We start from the raw sequence: 16,265 nt of genomic DNA on the forward strand, positions 1-16,265 counted from the left end.
CTCACAAGCACAGCTGGCAGGCACTGTTTGGCATTGGTCTTCATAGAGCAGCCCATCAAACCTGTCTGCAAATTCCACCAGGGGACAGAGTGGCTTTTCAAACTGTCAACCCCCTTGGCTTTGAGCTCTAACACTCCGTCTGCAACATCATTCTCTGCTAAGTGGAAGACATGCAGACAGGATGACATGTCCCAACACAGGTCTGGTGTCCCAGAACTGCTCTGATGGCATGCTATTTCCGCACAATGAGAACACATGGGCCTTTGTGCAGTGTGCATCTGGAAAACTTCCCAGAGCATGCATCTGCCCTCTGATTTACACCTTGCAGAATAAGGCTGACCGGCGGGAAAGCGACCAAATCTATAAGCAGTGGGTGGGCTGTGTTCCCTCCCCCCACCCCTACCTCCTTCTTATTCTGAGAAACAATCGTGGGTGTTCGTATCTCCCCAAAACTCCCTGCCCTGAAAAAGAAGGGGAAAAAGCTGCTTCCTGGCTGAATAAAGCTGAAACACCTGTGTGCCAGAAATACACAGATGTAGACGGGCACAGCATTGGTGCAGATCCATCTGCCCAGCGTGCTTCACTTGGTGGTTAGAGTGGTATCCAATTAGGGTGGGAAACCCACACCAGAAGAAAGATTCCTTTGGTCCTCATTATCCTCATTCCCTTACAATTCTTCTCACATTTCTCTCTCTCACTAATGCTTTACCCGAGGATGAATATACAATGCCAAAAACAACCCTTGCTTAAAAAGCCCTGAAAGGCAATTCTATTTCAGGTGGTATCTTCCCTTCATCATTATTCATCCTGCCTTTTTACTTTGGGCTAGAAGGACAAATGGAAAGAAAAACAATACAATAGTCAGTGCAAACTGAACCTTTGTCAGAAAATGTGTGTCTTTTATGTTACAGCTGTGAACTGCTCATGTGAAATGTGTGCTGAGCTTCATTCATTCCAAAAATATTTATTAAATACTAACATGCCTGGTTTTGTGTTAAGTCCTGGAGGTATGGCACCTGGCAAAATGGCCTCACCAGAACTCAATGATGAATGCAGTAAAAAATACCTGCATCGTGTATTGCAAAAACAATGTAACATTTAATATCATTGCCGTTTTTATTCTCCTGCTTTTATCTATAGCATTATTTATTTTTCTCTCATATAGGGCAATTTCCACAGAGAACATATTGAGTCTAAATTGCTCAGTACAGTGTCTATCATGGTGCAGGCAACAAGCAGCTGGTCTGGGAGAATAAGATATTCAGAGTTGGATGCTTTCATAGCCGTTTAAGCTGTGGGTATTACCCAAATGAACTTTCTATACAGCTTTGGAAAATGGACTGGAGTATGGAAGTATCTGGGTGTGGGGAAGAGACAGAAGTTATTCATCAGGATCTCAAATAGATCAATTTTTGGACAACAATTGTCTGTTAGGGTTTTTTTTTTTATCCTTTTAATTTTGAGATAATATTAGGCTCATAGGAGTGTTGCTAGATAGTACAGAGAGTTCCTGTAGGCCTTTCACTCTGCTTCTCCTAATATTAACATCATATATAACCACGGTACATTGATCTAAACTAAGAAATTAACATTGGTACAATACTATTAACTAAACGACACACTGTATTAAAATTTCAGTAGTTTTTCCACTAATGTCCTCTTTCCATCCTAAGATCTAATCCAGGAGGTCACATGGAATTTAGGTTTTGCTTGGTGTTAATTGAGCTATTTCTCTACTCTTGATGTCCTATTGATATGATATCACCATTTTTGAAAAGAAGTTCTCACCTTCGAATCTGTAAAATGCTAGAAAGGAGATAGGAAAGAAGGTAAAGTGGGAAACAATGGGAAAAATTTCTTTTATTTTTTAATTTTCAATCTACCTGCAGGGAGAACAGCATGACTTAGGAACATGGTTTTTCTGACCCTCCCTATCTTTTTAGCCCTGAGAAAATAAAAGATCAAGTACTCTCTTTAGAAGATAACCTTGTAAATCTCTAACGGCTCAATAGCCATTTAGTCTGATGCAGCCCTGGATTGCTATTTCCATTTCACAGATGGGGAAAATGAAGCCCTGCCCTACTGAATGATTGTTTAGGATCACAAAGCCCTGACTTACCTATAATAAAACTAAGACTAAGACTTACCAGGGGAATGGGGGAATCCAGCTCAGCCCTGAAGTCTCTCTCAGTGGTTAACCCTTATTATAAGAAATGGCATTTATTTGTCAGGATATAAGAACAATGTTTTTACAAGGAAAAGTTTGGAGCAATAACTGAAAATAAAGTCCCTTAGTACATCTGGGGGAATGGGGAAGCATTCTATATTACTCTAGCAATGAACTCTGGCTACTGCTGAGCTAAACTCTAAGTTGCAATTAGTTTAAGCTGCAAACATCAAGCACCAAAGGAATGCTGGGCTTTCATAGGTGCAATGTTTTCAAGCCAGTGACTTTATACTATGGAGGCATATTCTGAAAAGGCTGGCAGCATTCTAGACCCAGGAACCTGAGCTACAGACATCAAAAGGATTCACTTCTTAATTCTGGACATTTGTAAAGTCCACCAGAAGCAAACGTGCTGGAACTTCAACAGCAGGTATTACACTGACTGTAAAAATCATCCATCTTAGTCAAAATTACAAACAGGTCTCCTTGTCTCCCTCCTCCCCACTCCATCCATCCCTTTCCCTCACGGTAAAAGAATCAACATGAAGCAAAATGTGTTCATTCCTCTGTACCAGTAACGATGCTGCCAGGGAGGGGGACTACTCCCTGGATCAAAGAGGCCTCTCTCACAGGGCAGTGTGTGGTGAAGGAACATTACTCCACAGCCCCTCTCATTCCCTTTCCCTCTCTCTTGCTTTTTCTTTCTTTCAACATTAGGCATTCTTTTATAGTTTCAAATTAACATTAAAGTACAATAACAGTGATTCATGGCTGTGATAAACAAAAAAATAGGGATACCTTCACAATAAAACTCTGTAAAATGCACAAACTGACACGTTTTAAATGACTCTTTAGTAACAGGGGAGAAAAAAAGCATATGAGGTAAATCCTTCACTGAGTAACTCACCAGGGAGACTGGTAAAAATAAATTGCACAGCTCTAATTTTCCTAGCAGCTTCCATGCTATTCTTTGAAACTGAGTACGAACCCCTTGGCCTAATCCCAAGAGCCGATCTATAGTAAATAGTGCACACTTAATGCCTAAGTTCCTTTTTAGCACCATTCAGACAGTGACTTCAGCCGCAGAGCTTAGTCATAGCAGACATTTTTGTGGTGAAAGCATTAAACCCACATGCAGCTCTCTTTCTGTGGCCACTGGGGGTCATGCTCCCTTCCCATTAGCTGAATAAATCATAAAGTCGGCTCAGACCACCCAAGGAGTGCGACCAGCAAGCCACAGGCGATGCCTACAGCCGGTTATTTCTTTTCAGAATCTACAGGGGGAAAAAAGCAGAAAAAGAAAAACAAGAAAAAAAAATACACTGCAAAACAGACTGCCTGTAGGAAATCATTTGAGTTTTTAAAAATGTGATCTCTTTGAGAGTAACCCCGTGTTTTCTTGTTTACTTATTTATTTTTTAGTTAAAATCAGGGAGCCTGATTTAAGAAGAAAAGTAGCCATTGAAAAAATAAAGTCACATGCATGCCTTTTGTCATATGCTGGAGTTTGCTGACCAAAAAAAGAAAAAAAAAATCTTCTCTGTGGATTTTAAATTAAGGAAGGCCACCCTGTGTGGCCAGGCTCTTCAGGTGGTTCCGATAAGACACAATGCAGATGCAACTGGGGGGCCCTGCATCCGGCTAGCTTACGTAGCCAAACCGGATTTAACGAGGAAGCAAACGTGTTGTCTAATGTTCCCTGTGTCAAATGATTCACTCCGCCCAGGAAAGGGATGGGGTCCTGGAGGAAGATCTGCAAGTCACAAGTTCCCATCAATCAGTAAATAAGATAAGAAATAGGAATTTTAAACACAACTATTAGCAGGCAACTGCTATCACATCCACACACTGCAGCTCATTATGTTAAATAGTCTCTTCGGGGAGTGTAGTGTGGGGGGAGAGGAGCAGAAGGGGGCAGAGTGGTGAGAAGGAAGAATTTTTTTTTACATGCATTTTTAAAAACTGTGCTTTATTTTAAATAAGTCTGTAGATGTGCTGTAATTTTAAATAACTGTAGAAGTCTAACAGGCAACTAAAATTGTGACACCCCCTCACAACCCCATAACTATTACCCTACCTCCAAGTAAAGTCTAGCCAGAAGGAAAGTATATTTGAGGTGGGTTCCGGTGATTTCCTCAGGACTCTGGGACAGGTAGCTGTTAGGATCTTGAAGGAATTTGAAGCTGAATGGTGATCCCTTTTGTGTCCATGAACAGTCTCCCTAGTGTGTATTTGATAAACTTCAGTATGTGATCTTGTAAACCGGTTATTTAGGAAGCACTCAAATTAACACACTATATTTACCCTTTGTTTAACGTCAGAGCAATGCAGGCAATTTCTTTACCAGTGTCCACACAAAGCTCTGCCTAAAATCTTTAAAGCCCTCATCTGCAGTGACCCCCTTGCTGCTCAAGAAAGGACAGCCCCTCGGTCTACACTGGGGCATATTACATGGTGATTTTGTGACTCTTGCCCACCAGGGAGGAGGGCCGGTTCACTTATATCAGTTACATTTGTGACTTAATATGGTGAGTTGTAAGGTCACCCTCAATCAAAGCCATCTTGTATTGAAGCAATTTTAACTGTCAACAGCCTATGTCTTAAAAATCTCACGAGAAGACAAGTGAATCCACCTGTTGATAACCTACAGCCCATTATGAATTTGCTAATTAAAATTTCCCTTTGCTAGATTACACAACTTTAACTGCGTAATAAAAAGCTGCTTCCAAAGTAAACCAAAAGCATTGTAAACAAAACCCCTCAACCACGAGGTTTCACTCATCCTTGTGATGACTTTCATTTCTGTTTTATTCATGAATATATTTTCCACATCATTGAGAGCATAAAGCATTCTTAAGTAGATGCTTTGAACCATCCTTCCTGAGTCAGAGTGCTTGGAAGAATTAGACCAACTGCTGCATCGTGTCTAGCTGCTTATCTGTGATCCACCCCACTTCTGGAAATAGGGACATGTCCCCTATGGACACAACATAGATAAAATGGCATGTGCCTGCATCTATGGGGTCTGTGTTGCAGAAGAAAGTAAACAATTCCAAAGAAAATAGTCCAGAAGAAATAGAAACTCTACTAAAAACAGATGAGATTTAAGAAATAAATGCCTTTCTTTATGAATAAGCATCAGTAGCTTGTGAGGTTAGCTCTTAGGCTGTGTAATTTGCAACTTTCCTTTGGTCAGCCTCTGCCAGAATTGATTTTCTTTAGTGTTGTTGAAAGTGTGTGTGCACATACTAAGGGACATGAGTATAAACTATACCATTTGGATGCACACAGATTGGGAATTTTTACTCTTATAGGAAATAAGGTAAAAAAAAGAAATCAGATGTTGGAACTTTGAGTTATGAAGATTAAGATAGTAGGATTGAAAGGGATTACTTTACTTTGTAAACAATACTGTTTTAAAAACAACTTACTCCAGCTCAACCTGACTACATTTCCCAAGATAGGATGAGGGGAGCATTACTCTCTCTCTGTTCTCCAATTAGATTCCATTCTCTTCAGTGCTCTCTGCCCAGGTGTCTCCTTCCATTTTTCCTTTGCCATCTCGCTGAAGTTTATCTGTCCTCTCTCAGCAGGGTTGAACTCTGTCTTGAGATAAGCAGCTACTCTAATACTAGTTATAGACGACATGAAGACTCTAGGTTCACCATAAAATCATTCTTTCCTAGACTAAAGCCTAAAATTAATGAGCATTATACATTCTTTTTTTTGAGATGGAGTCTCACTCTGTTGCCCAGGCTGGAGTTCAGTGGCGCGATCTTGACTCATTGCAACCTCTGCCTCCCAGGTTCAGGGTTCAAGTGATTCTCCTGCCTCAGCCTCTGGAGTAGCTGGGATTACAGGCGCAGACCACCATGCCTGGCTAATTTTTGTATTTTTAGTAGAGACGGGGTTTCGCCACATTGTCTAGGGTGGTCTAGAACTCCTGACCTCAAGTGATCCACCCCTCTTGGCCTCCCAAAGTGCTGGGATTACATGTGTGAGCCACCGCGCCTTGCCAGCCATACTTTCTTAACTTGAGTTACTATCCCTCATCCCATCACTCCCCAAAGCATTTATCAGGTAACTGTTTTTGGTCCACACATAATTTCTCCTTATATTGAGAACCTACTAGGTGCCTGGTACTGTCAGAGGTAGCAGGCATAATATTTAAAACAAAACAAAACAAAACAAAAAAGCAGCGACCTTTGAAGTTTTGAATCCCAGTTCAACACCTACCAGCTGTGTAACCTTGGATGAGATTCTTAAACTTTTAGTGACTCAGTTGTCTTATCTATAAATGAGTAATAATGGTACCTCAATATATATTAGCTATTACTATGTATTAGAGGCAGAAGGATGACAAAGACCGAGGACATGTTCCTTGCTTTTGTGAGGCTTATTGTCTTGTGAGGAAGCTAGCACATAAAGAAATATTATCTACATGGTATGCTAAATTCCAGGGCTGTTGTTGGCTTATACGATGGTATGCAGCAGTCCCAGTAAAGGATGTGATAACACAGTAGATAGGAAGCTATCCAAACTGGAGCATTCCTGTAAGTGAAACAAAATTTTTGCTTTACTGCAGGTTCAGAACATAAATACACGATATTTCAGCTGGTTCACTGAACTTAGAAAATTATCATGTGTCCCTTAATTATGAGCAGCTCCCACGTGAATGATTAGTGTGCTTTTCTTTCCTCTTTTCTCTTTCCTTCTCAGCACTATAGAGCCATGGCTTCTTAGTATCTTCACATCTCCTAACCACATTTCTGATTCTCTCTGGCTTCTATTTTGGGCCTGGACACTCAAGGTTGGGAAGCAAACAGCCAAGTCCGGTAGGCAGCATCTCAGCAGACTTCTCATCTTCTCATGACTTCCACATTCTTCCTCAGTTGCTCCTCATCCCAGCCCTACAGCCTGTAACCAAACTCCAGGAAACCCCCTGCATAGCATGCCTGGTGAGCGCTCTAAGATGATCATTACTATCTAAACATTTCCTCCTTCCTGAACCCTGGGAATCTTTTTTGTTTGTTTCTTATTTCTTTCTATAAAACCTCAAAAACATGTATAGAATATGGAAGAAACTGTCGCCTTGTGTTCTGTTTCAGAATGACTGGAGAGGCGGGGAAGCCCTACTCTGAGAAGTAGGTGATGTGCATTGATGGTGCAGAAGATGAATCACATGAACCCTACCTCTGAGGAGGATATGATCCATAAGGCAAGACACACACAAACATATCCCATGACAATGTGATGCAAGATACAAAGCATTTATATACACAATACAGAAAAAAATTAGAGGCTGTTAGGCAGGCTACAGATTCAGAAAAATGAAGGGATAAATGAAGGAATGAGATGTGAGAAAATGTTCACAAGTAACAGGGGAGAAATAGGTGGTAAATAGGGAAAATGACCCTAAACCCATGAATAGAGGAAAGGAGGTAGTTGTGGAAGTGAGGCTATAGAGTCTAGGTAGGGGAAGGTGTGTCATTGAGTAGATTCTACTCAATGGCCTTGCTTGTGTTGGAAACAAAGCCATCTGTGGATTGTGGGGGAGGGAATAGACGATTACAAAGGTTTGGAATATTAACTGAGAGGAATTAGGGAGCTGACCAAAGAGGAGCAGAGAGACGTATAAGTGGCATAAAAACTCTGAAAGAGTTGGGAAGGCAAGAGATTGAAATGATGGCAATCATCGTGGCTGTGTGATTTCCCTCAATAGCACTGAAGTACAAAGGAAAAAAAGAGTAGAAAAGGAAGATTTGAATTCGATCCAGATTTGTGGTTCAAAGATGTCATAGATATTGGTACAAGAGCAATTTATGTGATTGACTGGGAGGTTTAGACCAGCCAAACACTCTTTATTGCTGGTAGGATAAAGTTCAACATCCTTAAACACTGGTGGCCCTATAGCCCACGTGATTTAACCTGCTTCAGCTCTATCAGTCTTCTTTCTTCAGCACAGCTCCTGTGCCCCATACTCATTTGGGTATTTTCAGTTCATCTGCTCTCCTTGGAAGTGCAAATATCTCATGCCTCAGAGCTTTTGAATATGCTTGTCCTTCTGTGAGAATACCCTTCTTCACATTCTGCTTGGCTGGCTCCTCATTATTTAGCTTCTACATAAATTTGGAAACTATCTCAGAGACAAGCTTCTCAGAGAAAGATTCTTAGGCCCCTGGCGTGGTAAGCTCCCCCTGCACCTACACTCCATTTTCTAATATTCATCACACTTGTAATTACTCGCCCACTACCTTTCTCCCTGAGATATTCTAGGTTCTTTGAGCATGTCTCTCATTTTGACTGCTACATCTTGTGTCTTTCACATACTCTGCTCACAGTAGATGCTCAGTGAACATTTGCTGAGAGAATGAGTAGATAAGTTGATCATCCTGAAAGGCACTGGAAGGATATAAAGCAGGAAATCGGGGCATGAGTCTGGGCAGATGCATATACCAGAGATTTAGATTTCAGAGTTGGGGAAGCTTTTCACAATGGCATCAGTCAAGATGTGCCAAGAGGAGAGGATTGCTCACGTTGAGTGGTGGTCTTCAGAGCTGTGAGTGTCAAAGAACTGCAGGGCTGCTGTGTTAGATGATTTATTTTTTCAAATGATGATGGAAAACACTCAAGTTATTGGTACAGTTGAGGTTGGAAAGTGGCATAAAAACTTAGGGTCTAATGTCTTTACTTAACAATGGAGAATGGCTGGGCATGGTGGCTTATATCTGTAATATCAGTACTTTGGGAGGCCAAAGCATGTGAATCACTTGAGCCCAAGAGTTTGAGACCAGCGTGGGCAACATGGTGAAATCCTGTCTCTACAGAAAATACAAAAATTAGCCAGGCATGGTGATGCTGCCTGTGGTCCCAGCTACTCAGATGGGGGCTGAGGTGGGAGGATCACTGGAGCCCTGGGAAGCAGAGGTTGCAGTGAGCTGAGATTGCACCACTGTATTCCAGCCTGGGGGACAGAGTGAGACTCTGTCTCAAAAAAAAAAAAAGAGAGAATGATGAAAAAATCAGTAAATAACATACCCAAGAAGAAGTGGGTGGTAAAGCTAGGAGGTGACTTATCATCATTGGGTGTCAGGTCTTAAGATTTCCAGCTCACTGGAGCGGGGCCAGACTGACTGCTAGTCAGCATAGCATTACTGAGATAGTGCTAAACATTTGTTGAAAGCACAGTGCATATAATTTAGAAGCTTTTCAACAACAAGGTCTTAAAGTGGCGTTTTCTGATTAACAAATGGTCAATCACATAATTAAACTAGTCAGAAATCTGTATTTCCAAAGCATTCTCATTTATTTTTCTGTTTAGCACTTAATACTATTTATCAAATTTCATATTTAACTTAGCATCTGTCTCTCAGTAGTGGTAAGTTTTATGAAAGAGAAATTTTGATCTGTTTTGTCCGCAACTCTATCCTCCGTGCCTAAAAATGCCTTGCACATAGTGAATACTCAGTCAACATCTGTTGAATGAAGGAATTTCATTTAATTAGGAGTTTGTTTTCTTTAGTTGTCAGAGGAGTTCAAGTAGATTTGGTAAATAAGATGTATCTCAATGTTTAAATAATCTCTAAATCTATTTTAGAAATATTCTGTGCCTATGGAAGATGTGGGGTATTTGTTGTTGTTTTTAAAATAAAAGATAGAAAGCAAACCTTTCTGAGATGTGACTGTCAAATCCCAAGCTCTACAATATCTGCATGTGATACTGGACAAATCTCTGTAATATATCTTGGTTATAAATTGTAAGCATAATGAGAGGTACTTCGATCCTTCTCATCAACACACAGATTTAATATCCCCATATGAAATTGAAAGCTAACTCTATAAATCACTGCTGTAAGGTGTTGACTTCTTCAATGGCACTTTCAGTAATTTCCTTTGAATTCCAGCTTAATTTACAAAAAAACCCCACAGGTTATGTTGCTAAATACCAAGTTTCTTATTTTCCTGTGAGATTTTTCTTCGCTATATTTCTTAGAAGAGATTGGTAAAAATATCTTTTAAATTAAGAAAACAAACCATTTATTTATGAGTTAAGTAATACATACTTTCAAAACCAATGATTATCATAAGTGGTGCTCTAGAGTCAAATAGATTTTCAATAACAATTAAAATATTGCATACAAAATTATATGTTTGTGGTACTACCTAGAAACATGGACTGTCTTTCTATTCTGTCAATGTAGAGCAGTGATGAAGGCAAAGAACCTTCCAGTGCCACTCTGATTGATGTGTTCTCCTCCTTGATAGGGCAGCACCCGGGGAGAGGGCAAGGCCACAGCAAGGGGACCTACTGTACAAAAGGCTGCCTGATCTGGGGCCATTGGGAAAAAAATGGCATGATAGATCTTGGATGGTGTACCTAGAACTGCCAGATTGAGGAAACAAAAATACAGAACAACCAGCTAAGTTAGAATTTCAGATAAATGATGAATAATTTCTTTGTGTGTCCCATATAGTGCAAAGGACATGCTTATGTTAAGAAAATTTACTATTTATCTGAAGTTTAAATTTAACTGGGTGTCTCTTATCTAAGCTGGCAGTCCTAAGTGCATTCTAGTTCTCTTGCTATAGCTTTGAGCATTAAGACTTCCACAGAATGTGGACAATGAACCATATGGGTTCCTTGAATGGAGCTCTTTGCTTGTGTCATAAGAGGTGAAAGGGAATAGATCCTGTGAGAGTAGGTGGGCATATGCATATAGTAAGTCTCACTGCTGGGCCTTTGCTTTTGATTTAGTCAATTAAATGAAGGTTAAAATGAGCCTTTGACAGTGCAAACAGAGAAGGCTTCAAAGATATGCTAGGTAATGATGTAAAGCACCATTAAGGAGCCAGCAAGCTGATTCTGAGGGAGCCAGCTACCTCTCTCCTCTGCCCACTGACTTCTCATGCCTATGTATTAAAGGAAGTGGGGCAAGATTTGAGAGACTCAACTTGTAAGCATATCTCTAACAGTTTACTTTTAATAACATTGTTTGTATTGTGGAAATGAATTGAAAAAGAAATCATCATCAGTGGCAGTTTTAATGCTATTAAATGCCACCAGATAGCTAAACTATGTAAGAAGCTTTGCTTTGAAAGCTCACCAACTGTGAGTTTCATCTGTAAACCTGGGGGGAGAACCCAAAAATTGTAGGAAACTGATCAGTGAATAATTGAGGCTCAATTATTTTGCACAGAAATTCTTGTAAAAATACTAGCTCTGATTCTGTTTTCTTTGCAGATTCAGAGCAAAATCTGAGTACAAAAATACAGATGTATATTGCTGATTTTTATATTTTTAATATCAAATATCTTCAGTAATGTTGAGAATGGAAAATATGGGCCCTTCTCCCAGCCTTGCCTATAACTACTTATATATTATTTCACAAGGCATTTAATATTGCTGGGTTTTACATTCCCATCTTTAAAATGCAAATCATAGCATCTGTTATGCCATTCTCATAGAGTTACTATGAGCTAAGTTGTAATAATAAAGTCAAATGCCTTGAAAAACACCATGAAACGCATCAAAATTCGCTCCTGCTAGTTAATGTTCACTAATGGCACAAGTGATTTTGATGAATTACTAAGCAGCCTGAATCAACTCTTGTAGTAGGTCCAAGTGTTAGAGCAGAAAAAAAAAATATTGGCAAAAATACCACTTTGGAAAAAAGCTTTGGTTTTGAGAGTGATGCTTGATAGAATGTGCATAGCTGTTCCTTAGGTGTTCTGTAAGGCACAAAAGAAGTTTAAGACATGGTCCCTGTCCGTATGAAGGTTACAGTTCATTAGGAGAAAAAAAGAAAAGGTAGACTTGACGCTAAATAAAAATGCAGTACAGTTTGATTTAGTGTCCAATGCATGGTGATGACAGTAGATTTCATGATTAAAATAGAGAAATTATTTCATAGAGTTAGTCTTCAGGATGGTTAGAGAGGGGTTTGAACAAATGAAAAGTAAAAAGGTCATTCTAGCCAGGGACATAACGTTGGAAAAGTTTTGACCAGGCTGTGTGTGTGGCCTATTGATAACAGGAAGGAGACTAGTCTGACTGGATCAAGAATTTATTCTGGGAATAGTGCATAAAAGAATAGCATAAAAATAAAATTATACTGCACAAAATAGAAGTCTAAATAGGTAGGCTTATTCAAGAGTATATCAAGTCTGGAACATCAGGCTGAAGAGTTTGGTATCTTGATTTATGAACAAATTATATATATGTAATTTACATATTATAATATATTATGTGATATATTAACATATAATATATACACACATATATATCATGTGTATATATACACAATGTATACATCCTCTATTTTAATATAATATACATGAATATAACACATGCATTCTCTATATTATCTCAAAATGTCCTCTATTTTGATGACAGAACAACTGACATCTACTCAAAATATGACTCTAAAATACTGCTACTTTAAGAGAGGCCCCCCTGAAAGCTAACTTGTGTTTTGAAACTGTAACCACCATCAGCAAAAGCTATTATAGCTAATAGCTCTTTCATTCCATTTTTCAGGGTTCATGGATTCTGCAGTAATAATTTTTCTGATTGCTGTGTTACCTATTGGTTTATTTACTGGCTAATTTGAAATTCTCTTGCAGAATATTTTGGTTTCTTCCCCTTCTAAGCTGTCTCAGTGTGGTTTACTGTACAGACAACATCCACTGTGGTTTCTGCTGTCATCCCTTCTCCACATATGTCTCACCCAGGGAACCATCTCCGTTTTAACGCTTTTAGATTGGCTGCATTATAGACTTTTAAAATTCACTCCTACTAGTTAATGTTAACTAATGGCAAAAGTGATTTTGAAGAATTAGTGAAGACCCTGAATCAATTCATTTAGCAGGTTCGCATGCTAAAGATTGGCATGAATACTGCTTTGTTTTTGAGAGTGATGCTTGATAGAATGGTGTTTCATTCTATCCACCAGCCTGCTGAAAGAAGACATGGATGTAATTTTATGTGTCATGGTCAATCAGCACACTGTTAGATACAGTGCTGCCAAGGAAAATCAAAGGAAAAAAATTCAGTGATGATTTTTAGCCATGTTGCCAATGAAAATCTTACATTGACCGAGTCTAACTTTCTTTGTTGAGTCTTTGAACATGGCTGTGGAATATGGTCTTAATAAAAAATGACCTATTACACAATTCTCTGTTTTAGTCCATTGGTAATGAGAAATGAATTGGCTGTGATGATGTCAATGGTGACACAACTGAGCAAACCTTCATTAAAAAGGAGATTTTCATGAATACTAGTTGAGAAGCCAAGCTTTTTAAAAAGTTGCTAAGGTCCATGTTCTGAAATGCTTCTTGACCATGGAAGTTAGTTCTGGCATTTTCTGTACTTCTGTGCCCATCAAGATTTGTTCATCCTGCATTACTAAGGTCAAGTCTTCATTGTGAGTTTAGAAGTTGTGTGACAGTTTCTGATCATAATACTACCAAGTAGGAACAAAGAGGATGCCATTAGAAAACATGTGCCATTGTCTCATTTTCATGTATCGTGGAAAAGCTTAGTCAGACATTTAAGGAACTCTTCCACAAATGTCCAAATATATATAAAGCTTTTAGAGCTAAGCACATACTACAGGCAATAGGAGTATTTGTTGTCATAATTGTTATTATTATCATTTATCATGAAATGTCTTAGCATTACTTGAGTAAATCTTCCCCAGTTTCTATAGCAGAAACTGCTATACTAGATATTGGGTCTCTAATATCTATTCTACTCCTATTAAAGCAATATAACTGAATATTGATGTTGTCTAGCCTCCTTCATATGTAGGGGAAGACAAGGACATATAAGAGGAAGTTGATGTGCAGAGCTTCCAGGAAAGTTCTTTAATAGTTCTAGCAGCTCTTTTGCTCCTCTGTAGTTCTTGTCTAGAATGTGGATATGATGACAGTAGCTATAGAGACCACCTTACAAATTGGAGATGACCTTGAGGATGGGTACTAAAGAAGAGGAACATGGAGTGCCAATGATACAGGGGAGCCTCTGAAGCATCCCTGAACTTCCTACCCTCCTTCTCCCCCTCACCTCCTCCCACTGACTTGTTTGACATGAGAGAAAAGCAAACTCCTATATTATTTTAGTTACCCTTAATTTGCATACCAATTGCTATGGACCTGTGGTAATTCCTAAAGGACTCTGTATCCCCAGACTTTTCGCCTATTGGTATGTTTTAGAGTGATCGTTTCCTTTAAAAGTTTCTGGCCTTGCTTAAGGAGATAAGCTACATAAAAGTCAGAACCTGAGTTTATGCCATTTTGCTTCTTTCTTATTTAACAGCACACTATATAACTACAAGGCTTTTAATAAGTTATTTCTGATGCTGTTAACACCATTTGGGGCTTTAAAGATTGAAGTTTCCTAATCAGAGACTTGTTTTCTATCTATCTATCTATCTATCTATCTATCTATCTATCTATCTATCTATCATCTGTCTATGTATCTATGTATCTATCTATAAATATGTATGTATGTTGTATATGTAATATATATCATAAACATGTATATATACACATGTGTACATACACAGGCTCTTTTCTCATGTCTCTAACATTTTAGTTTAATTCTCAACTGTTTTGCTCTAAAGCGCTGCTTAGTAAACAGAAAACATAGCCTTGGAAACAGATATAAAATAAAAACTAATTAGGAAAGAGAATATCAGATTGCCAAGCTTATTTTAAGTGTTCACTTATTTTGAATAGTTAAACTCATCCATTTCCTCTGAACTTAAATCTGTGTCTAAACATGAAAAAGACTAGTCATTTTCCACATGCTCTGAAAATAATCTTTGTTCAATTAATATAACTAACAACAGTAGAGAGAGGGACACATAGATCCAGATTTTTGCTGACTGGACCACTATACGGAAGACTCTCGTCTGATCGATCACTTCAATCCATTCTCTACAACATACTTAATAATGGTTTTCTCACAAAAACATGACCATACCCCACTTATTGGAAGAGTTGTGAATACCAGTAAAATAATTTTAATAATAGATTATAATATGCATTAGAATTTATTTTAAATTGTATTTAAATTTATACCAACAAATACATTTACCTTAATAATGTTTCAGGTTTTTTATTTGATTTTGAGTAGGCCCAGAAATAAATACACTTTTCTCATAGAACACCTTTTCCTCAGCAGGTTTGCCAAAGAAGAAAAACAACAAGAATGAAGACAGATACACATTAAAATGTCACTTTTTTCAGAAAATAGTAAGAATGGGCAAATTTATAGAGACAGAAAGTAGAATTGTTGCTTAGGGCAGGGAGCAATGGGAGGATAGGGTTGGGGGTGGTAAAGGGATGGCGTTTTTGTGGGGAGTGATAAGAACAGTCTAAAGTTGATTGGCACAACTCTGTGAATATACTAGAAACCATTGAATTGTATGCTTTAAAAGAGTGAACTTTATAGTATGTAAATTACATCTCAATAAAGCTGTTACAAAAAAAGGGGAAACAAAGTCAATTTTATACCTAAGATCCAGCTTGAAGAGTAGTTTTTAAATACAGAACTGCAGAATTAGGTGCAGGTATGACTCAACAATCAAAGGCTACCATAATGGAGGTCATCCCACATGGAGACTTGGCCATATAAATATAGTCATGGAAAAGCAGACTGGAAGCTATGTTTTCTGCAAGAAATTGGCTCCTAGGTAAAGAGAAGGGAGAAAGGGGATCCGTTTCTGCAAGTCCAAATTTTTCCCCCAACTCATTAATCTGATTAGTCTTTCCAACTTTCCTGATGGTCAGGGAGTGGGGGCTTGGGGACAAGAGAGTGGAAATGTAGGGAAGAATCTCATCTCATGGCAACCAGTGAAGTAGGAAACAAACACTCCCTCCATTCCAACCTCACACACAACTCCCTTCCTTATTTCTAAATTATCATTTTCATTTTTACGTGCCTGGTGAAAGTGCTTTCCATCTAAAATTTCTATGGATTTCAGGTCTTTTATTAATTGCCAAAATAATAATGCTTGTTCAACCATCTTAAAATTCTTTTTTAACAAATAATAACTGAAGATAAGCTAAAAACTTTTCCTGAAAAGGTGTGAGT

Source organism: Pan paniscus, chromosome 3 (genome assembly GCF_029289425.2).
Source record: "Pan paniscus chromosome 3, NHGRI_mPanPan1-v2.0_pri, whole genome shotgun sequence".
Lineage (NCBI taxonomy): Eukaryota > Metazoa > Chordata > Mammalia > Primates > Hominidae > Pan > Pan paniscus.